The sequence below is a fragment of the Euprymna scolopes genome, chromosome 12, assembly GCF_053919585.1.
Source record: "Euprymna scolopes isolate OS-2025 chromosome 12, ASM5391958v1, whole genome shotgun sequence".
In the NCBI taxonomy this organism is placed as follows: domain Eukaryota; kingdom Metazoa; phylum Mollusca; class Cephalopoda; order Sepiida; family Sepiolidae; genus Euprymna; species Euprymna scolopes.
Genome location: NC_136493.1, coordinates 91,387,024 through 91,396,622, shown reverse-complemented (window position 1 = coordinate 91,396,622; position 9,599 = coordinate 91,387,024).

The following is a 9,599-nucleotide window of genomic DNA, read 5'->3' as shown; positions in this document are numbered from 1 at the left end:
GTAAATGGAGACGCCTTGATATTATTGTAGCTATTTTGTTAAAACTGAAAAAGTATTTAGTTAAGCTAGCAGAGACGCTCGGCGTAGCCCGGTCTTAAAATACGCTTAAACATGATATTTTAATTTATGCAGATTTTGTATATTTTTCATCGTCAATTTTCTATTGATGAAGTTCCTTCAGCTATGATCGAAATCGAAACAAAAACTTATGAAAAATTCTTGGTAAAATTATTTATAAAAGAAAATAGGTTATATGAGTGCCGTCAGCTTCAATCGAAATCGAAATTAGATCTTTTGAAGAATTCTTGGCAAAATTATTACAGGGGGGGCTATTTATTTGCACAAGGCTGATTTTTAATGTGAGGAGTGAAGGGGAAATGGGGACCAACTCCCCGGGGAGTAAGGGAGCTGGATAGTGACAATTGGTATGAAGGGTTCCCTCTACATTGACCAAGGTCTTATATGTGGGGTTGCCCCCACATATGGTCTTTGCTTGACACTTGTTGCCCCGGCCCCGAAGAACCGGTGCCAGGTAAGTATGGGCAAAATTATTACAAGAAATGGAAAGTCATAACAATTAAATGACAGTCACTCGGAAAAGTAAAGATGTAAACCTGACACACAAAATAACACACACTATCGTATTAAAATATAGATTTATTTGTATATATATGAACATTTTTAATGCAGATATTTTCATTATTTACTCCAATAGTGGTCGATACGTAAGTAGAACAAGTCCATTTGAACTCATGATTAACTTCAAACATCATTTCTTAAATGCAATTAAAGATTTAGAGTTTAACAAACAACCCAACAGTTTTCAAAAACAGTTGCACAACATCGTTAGAAATATAAACAACTTTGACAAAATCTTCGTAAAAGCGGTTTAAACTGGATAATCTTTATAAAATGGATAAACAATAGTATAAGCAAACTTATCACAGAAAACATCGCAAAAAAACTATATACAATATAATATACAAATAGATACTGAAAGTAAATAAATATCAATAAACTAAATACTAGCGACAAAGTCAGTAAATTAAAAGCCATGGAGACCTACATCTTATTTAAAGACCATAAATTTAGTTTTCGTTTAATTAATCCAACTAATCCCGAAATAGGCAGAATTAGAAAAACTATCCTTTCTAGAATAAACAACCAAATAAAATGTTCTTGAATTAAACCAATTGGCGAATACTGCCGAGGCAATCGCTTGATTTAAAAGTATCGAAAATAAAAACAAATGCACCTACATTCAGTTAGACATGGTGGATTTCTATCCATCCGAAAAACTTTTCAACACTTCACTGAGGTTTGTCGAGATATATACCGACATATCCAAAGATGAAATCCACATAATTCAAAAAGGTAGACGATCAATATTAATCAATAATAACAACCTATGAGTTAAAACAAAAATGACGAACTCCTTTGATCTGACCATGGGTTATTGGATTCTGCAGAGTCATCGGATATTGTAGGATTATTCATTTCATATTCACTCACAAATATATTTGATAATACGGATATTTGTCTATATAGATATTATGGATTAGCTATAATAAGATACTCTATCAAAGTCAAGGGGGAGACTTTCGAAAAACAATACACATAGAAATGGAAAAATTACGACTAAAAGTAAAAGTAGCGGCTAACATAAAAATAATTTTCTAGATGTAACTCTAAATTAAATTTAAATACTTATGAGCCATACTTATAACGTTAATCCAATATACGTAAATCCAAAGTCTAACTCATAAAACAGATTCCTAACTCTATTGAGATTAGACTGAGCAAAAATTTTAGCAATGAAAATTTATTTAAGAAATCTTCAACAGTTACAACACTCTTGGTCAAGATCAGAGTGTAGTATCTGTTCTTCGGATGCTGCACTTCCATGTCTTGTTCTCTTTCGGTGGAGGAGAAGTCCTTCACGACTGAGACAATTTTTATTTTTGTACCTTTTCTCCACGTTAAAAAATGACCCTGGTGTCTAACTCTGTCCCGTGGGGAGGCATAGTAAATAGGTACAACACTGTTCTAAAAAAGTGGATACAATAATATAGAAATCAAATATAAACAACAAAACACCAATAGTTATGATAAAACTAAAAATAAACGAAAAAGGAATATATTTTGTATACGGCGCCCTATAAGCAAAGCGTGAAAAACAAATTCGACAAAAATTCTTAAATCTCATCGAAAAGAACTTCCTGTAACAAATTCCTTATAGAAAATATCTAATAAAAACAACCTAAAACTTTCCCACGGTTACTGATAAAACCTAGTTAAAGCACATAATAATAATAAAATACTAAATGGGAGAAATTTTAAAGAAAACAATAAAATTAATAAAAATGTGACCAAGATAACAACAACAAAAATAGCACAAAGAACACAAATATAATTACTAGAAATAGAACTGACGAAAATTCTAATAAACATAACAAACACAAGCAACAATCAAAAGAATTGTAGTTGTAGAAATCAGACACTCTATACATAATAAAGCATTCAAGCTTTAAAAGCACGCTATACTTGAATGCGACAGTCATTCTGTGTCTATTTATTTCGTCGATAATTACTTCCAAAATTCTAACAAATACAATAGTTTTGAACTTTCTACATTTCTCGATGTTCCGATCAAATACAAGAGGTAAAAATATCTGTTTCGCGTGTAACGAAAGAGCAAGATTTGTTAGAACGGATGTTGCGTGTAATCACAGTTCTAATCACATATATGCGTGATCGCATACATCATGATCGGGTACATCGTGATCACGTACGTCTGAGTGTTATTGTCCATGATATACATTCTCAAGAAGGTGAACTTGATTTTAACAATGTATATAAAAAAAATAATTACTTCGGATTTAGGATTAATGACCCACTATAGAAGACTAATATTGATTGGGAGTTGTCCTGTTAACCTGAGAATTATATTTCTATGCCTAAGCATAAACTCAGTTATGGATTTGCCATAATGCAATCATTAGACGTACTTGTCAATTATCATATGGACGTGATATAAGCCAACATATGAGAAATCAATACAAGAATTACAACGACTTTGGAATGTTTCTTTATGTATGGAAAGATTGAAGATCAAATTAAAACCAAAGTGTCTCCAACGTCGATTTTAGGACACTGACATAATTATAGTGGACGAGAAACGTCTAGCTGTTATTATTCATTCATATATAGTTATACTTGCCTTTTATATATATATGTATTTATATAAAGTTATACATATATATATATATACTTTACTAACAGACTGCTAGGTTGTAAAATATGTTTAAATATGATATTTTAATTCATGCAGATTTCATATTTATTATCATAGAATCAATACTCTGTTTATTATTATATTGTACTCAATATGCAGTAGTGATGTCGAAAATTATCTACACTCCTATATTTTTTTTTGTATTGAAATTCATATTGAGAACACTTCTTTTCTATTTATTTAAAAAGTAAATACAGCTTTGTTATAAATTAGTCGTGGAATTGCATTCAACTGTAAAAGATCTAGTTAATTTGCATATTCTTTTAAACATTTATTTTAATTAATTCCCTATTTGTTTTTTCGGTTTTCTAATGGGATGATCATCGTTAGATAACTATTACGTGAAATTATATACATGCAAATATTCTACATGATTTATACTTGCGTAATATTTACGTAAACAGGTTATAGTAAGCACACACCTCTTTATATATATATATATATATATATATATATATATATATATATATATATATATATATATATATATATATATATATATTTAGTAATGTGATTGATAATTTAAAATTCAAATTAGAATTAAAAATTAAAAATCTGTTTCATAAGAAGGAACAACGACAAAGTCAATAATTTGTACGATCGTTTCGGAAACGATGCTTTTATTGTGATAGACATTAAGCCACGGACAATAATTTTAACATAATATTTTTTTAAACAAAGTCTCCTCATCAGCAAAAAGTATTGAGTGTATTTTTTTATATGTAAAAGACACCATAAATAAGCCTAGCAATTTTTAAGTAAGGCAGATGTATCTTTTAATTGTTCGCCTTTTGAAAACCGTAATTATCGTCAAATCATTCATTTGGATGTTGATTATAGCTTATAAATGAGTTCGTACATTTATAAGATACAATCAACATCCAAATGAATGCTTTAAAACCTTTTCTTTGCAAATTTTCTTTTTGTCAAATAATGTTTTGTATTATTTGGGGGGGGGCAAACATTTGTTAAAAAAGATGTATATTTGTGAATTTTTGTGCATATGTTTATATGTATTTGAAAAGTATTCTATTTGTATGTTTATATATATTTGAAAAGTGTTTATTTTTATATGTATCAAAAAACAATCAATGCGATTTACAGAAAAAAATGGCTTCTTTTTGCACACATTATACCAATAATATATTAACAATTCCTTTTGACCAATGAGAATAAAGACAAGTTCCCCCCAAAAAAAACAATTATTTTATTGATTTATTTTTATTTGTTCATTTATTTGTTTATTTTGTTTTTATTTATTCGTTTATTTATTTTATTTTTGTTTCCTTTTCTCAAGTCAAACCAAAATGGAATCCGAAAGGATTTTTCCATTATATCAAAAAAGGGGGTGTGTAAACTGTTTTTTGAATTCTAGTGGGGGGGTAGATATTTATTTGCTGCCCACCACAGCAAAATGTAGCACAAGGCGGGAAATTGGGGATCAAAGCAGACTCCCCTAAAAGAGCGGCATTCCTGCAATTGCAAAAATTGCCTGAGTAACCCCGTCGGCATTCCCCGGTCTGGGCGCCTCAGGCAGTAAGCAATGAACTTACTCCATCGGAAAGCCCGGTGGCAAGGCCTGGGAGAGTGGACCTCCTATTATTAGTATTACTCAGGCGGTATACCTCAGTCCTACAGGTGCTGGGCCGGTTCCCGGCCCCTCACCTGTCGAGCTGAATGTCAAGTAACGAATCCTTGACGAGTACTCTACCCAGTCTCCTTGCAGCCGAAGCTGCTAGGAGACACATCCCCCCCCCATCAGACGAAGTAGTGGGTGTGTAGATATTTATTTGCTGCCCACCACAGCAAAATGTGGCACAAGGCCGGAAGGTGGGGATCCTAAAGGAGGGGCACTCCTGCAATTGCAAAAATTGCCTGAGTAATCCCGTCGGTCTTCCCCGGTCGGGGCGCCTCAGGTAGTAAGCGATAAACTCACTCCACCGGAAAGCCCAGTGGCAAGACCTGGGAGGGTGGACCTTCTAGGTATTACCCAGACAGTGTACCTGAGTCCGACAGGTGCTGGGCCGGTTCCCGGCCCCTCACCTGTCGTACTGAGTGTCCAGTAATGAATCCTTGACGAGTACTCTACCCTGAAGCCGCTAGGAGACCTTCCCCATCTGACGAGTAGTGGGGGGGTATGAGTCCAATGAATTCGCCAATCGTTTTTATAACCACCGGCTGTGCTAACCAACCAATGAAAACCTTCCAAAGTTACTATAAAAATTGTCGAATTTTGGATTCAATCAGTTAACTACGTCACGGACCACATTTGATTCTTGACCGCCATCTTTGTTATTTCCAATTACACTCAGGATCTGTGTTACATGTTAAGGGCTGTCCCCTTTTCATGTAAGTATAAAAATAGAGAGATTAGTTAAAATGAAAATGAAATAGCAATAGACGAAATTCGGACCTCGTAATTTAGGTTTAGAAATAGATTACGTGTGAGAATTAAAAAGAAGGAATGTAAAACAAACGCTTGTTTAGAATAGAGATAAAATATTTCAAGAAAAAAGTGTGCACTGTCAAGTTTGTTATGAAAATTTAATTGAAAGAATGCAGCTATAAGATAATGTTTTTAACATATTGGAAAAATAAGTTACTGAGTATAGGTTAAAATTCCTTTTGTAGAAAAAGGAAAAGTTTTGGACACGCATGTCCAGAACACGTGAAAGAAGGCACATGTTTTAACATTGTATGACGTCACGGAAAATAGAAAGTTCTAGGGATAGAGAAAAACTTTAGAGTTAAAAGAAAACAGTCAGTGAAAAACTCAGAGAGAGTCCGAACGTCTAGAAGCGAGACGATCACTTTTAAACTCAATATGTGAAGCTTTGAATTCTTGATGATGAAAATCACGGCCGGTCGTGTGAAGAATAAACTCATCTGTATTTTTGTAGAACGTCGTCTTGTGTTTGTGATTCCTACAAAAAGGTAAATTGTATTGTTATTATATGTCTGTGTTATAAAATGTCGTGACATACACATCTCATATCCACAATGTGAATCAACATCAGCATATCTACACTAAGACTGTCTGAACACTACCCCCTTCACTTAAAGAGCTTCTTCTCCTTCTTCTTCCATTCTACACATCTAATATATAAGAATCATAAAACGAACAATCTCTCTTACAACAACATACATCTCTCTCTCTCTCTCTCTCTCTCTCTCTCTCTCTCTCTCTCTCTCTCTCTCTCTCTCTCTCTCTAAGACTCTTTCTAAGCATCTCTCTCTAAGATTCTCTTTTAATGAAACCTATATGTAACATCTGATCTGAATTACGCCGCCATCTTTGTTCAACATAATGTTTCAACACTTAAGAAGGCAAATACACACGCAAAAACGCAAACAAACACATGCACACAGACAACACAAATGCACTCGTACGCGCACACACACACAAAACACACACGCATTTATTTAATCCCCTCTTAGAGCTAAATATGTTATATTAAAAAGATAATAAATATAATTTTATTCTGTTTTTATTATTATTATTATTATTATTATTATTATTATTATTATTATTATTATTATTACTATTATTTTTATTATTACTATTATTATTATTATTAATAATAATAATTTTAATATTGTTTTATCATTATTATTTTTTTCTTTTCTTTATATATTTATTTAATAAAAACGCGAAAACTTTAAGCTTATATCATTTAGTATAAAGGGCTTAATTAATTGTAGACGTATGTTTTAACTGCGTTGATATTACTCGTGGACGTATGTGAGATGATAAATATGTTGGTTGGATACATTCGCTGTCTTTTTTGACATGTTCATTTCTAACGCTTAGATTGTATTTTCTGTTTGTATTTGTAATAATGTGTCTCATTACTGAATTGTATAATTGTTCATAAATTGGTTGACACGCAGATCTTTTTCTTTTTCTATATAGATTAAGATTCCCTTCCTATTAATTCTTACTTTCTCTCTTTCTCTCTAACTAATTCTTTCTTTTCCCTTCTAGTCCTTATTCTCTTTATAATAACCATTTATATCTTTTTTCTTTTTCTTCTCCATATTATATATATTTTTTCTCTCTATTTTCTTTCTCTATTTATTTTCTTTCTCTATTTCTTTTTTTCTCTTCTTAATCACTTTCTCTCCATTATAATCTTTTAACTTTATTTAAATTGCCCCTCCCTCTTTACATCTTATAATTAAAGTTCTGTGTTTTAAGTTTTTTAACTCCAACTTTTAAAGAGTTCCTACCTAAAATAAAAATCCATTATTCATTGAACTTTTGAATAGTCAAGTCGCTGCCTGATGATATCTGTTGTTTGATTGAAACAAGAGGCTGTTTGTAGCAGCGGGATGTGAGCATGTTTATATAACAATAAACAAGTATTATCAGCTCTTTTTATTGAGCACTATCTAACAACCTCGTTGAATTCATTAGTCCATTACTTTTGAATAAAAAAACCCGAGTATATATGTGTGTGTGTGTGTGTGTGTGTGTGTGTGTGCGTGTGTGTGTGTGTGCGCGCGCGCACGCGCTCTATCAAGGCAAGATGTGATATCCTTGGGCGTATTTAACTCTTCTACACGTAAAGATTGCATCGGCAGTGAGATATCTGCAGCTATGGCACTAAAAAATAAAAGAATTGTTTTGTAATCGGAAATTAGGCCAGTTTTTCTTTTCGATTCCGATGCTCAAAACGTCTCGATTTTTCCGATTCCCAATTCTGATTACTACTACTACTACTACTACTAATACTACTACTACTACTAATAATAATAATAATAATAATAATAATAATACACTTTCAAATACTTGAAACATGCTTCGGAATAAATAATTCGCATGATAGTTTTCGTTTAGACACATTTCTAACAAAAAATATTTTTATCAATAAATTACATTAAAGCAAACATAGAGAATGGTTTTCTTCATCGGTATGTTTCGAAGTCTATATATACATTTTCAAACAGTGGTAACATTATATTGACTTATTATTTGAATTCTTCGAACTATTCTTCGTTATTTTTACAACGTTTCGGTCGATGTAAACCCCCAGCCTTCTTCACGTGTATCTTGTCGAACGCGAGAATCTTTATTACGAACTTGTGACTATAAAAGGGACCAATGAACAATCTTTAGTATTTAAAAAGTCGATATATCCCCTTATTTAGAAGGATTTTCAGTTTCAGATTGGGGTAACTCAAAAGATCGAAAAAGTACAACGGGTGTTATACGTGGTTTTAGAATTTTTCATTCCAAACTTCAGCAGGATTTTGTCAATGTACCGTGATTGGATCATTGTTATAGTTTCATTTTCGCAAGTAAACTTTATACCAAGGAGCCATGACAACTGTCCAAGATTGGCTATTTTAAATTTTTTATTTAATTTATTTTTAACATATTTCAAAGTGTTGCCACAATTTGAGACGATTAATATATCATCAACCCAAAATTTGCGTCCAAAATTCAATATTTTTTTATAATGACGTTGGAGGCTTCTCATTGGTTGATTGTCCTGACGTGTAGTTATAAATAAGATCTTCCAAATCATTGGGAGTCATACAATTATTAATAATGAAAAGCATTTTAACATGAATCTTCACAGAATCTCAACGGAAACCCTTTATTAAATCCCAGAGGTTACATATTTTGTCCTAAGCAATTCGCAATTTATTTTGAGTGTCGGCCGTACTTAGGATTGAACCTTCAAGCGCCAGAAGGATGTAATTTTACAGCTGATTTTCACCAAGTACTGTATCCACCACGCCACTGGTCCGCAAAAATTGTGAGCATAACACATAAGATGAGAAGAGCAGTTCGAAAAATCCAAATAATACGAATATAATAAATCCTCATCTAAAAAGAAGCTCAGAAAAATTATATTAACATACCATACATCATCACTATAAATAAGAAAATTATATTAACATACCATACATCATCATAATAAATTAGAAATATTATATTAACATACCATACATCATCATAATAAATTAGAAATATTATATTAACATACCATACATCATCATAATAAATTAGAAAAATTATATTAACATACCATACATCATCATAATAAATCAGAAAAATTATATTAACATACCATACATCATCATAATAAATCAGAAAAATTATATTAACATACCATACATCATCATAATAAATCAGAAAAATTATATTAACATACCATACATCATCATAATAAATCAGAAAAATTATATTAACATACCATACATCATCATAATAAATCAGAAAAATTATATTAACATACCATGCATCATCATAATTAATCAGAAAAATTATATTAACATACCATACATCATCATA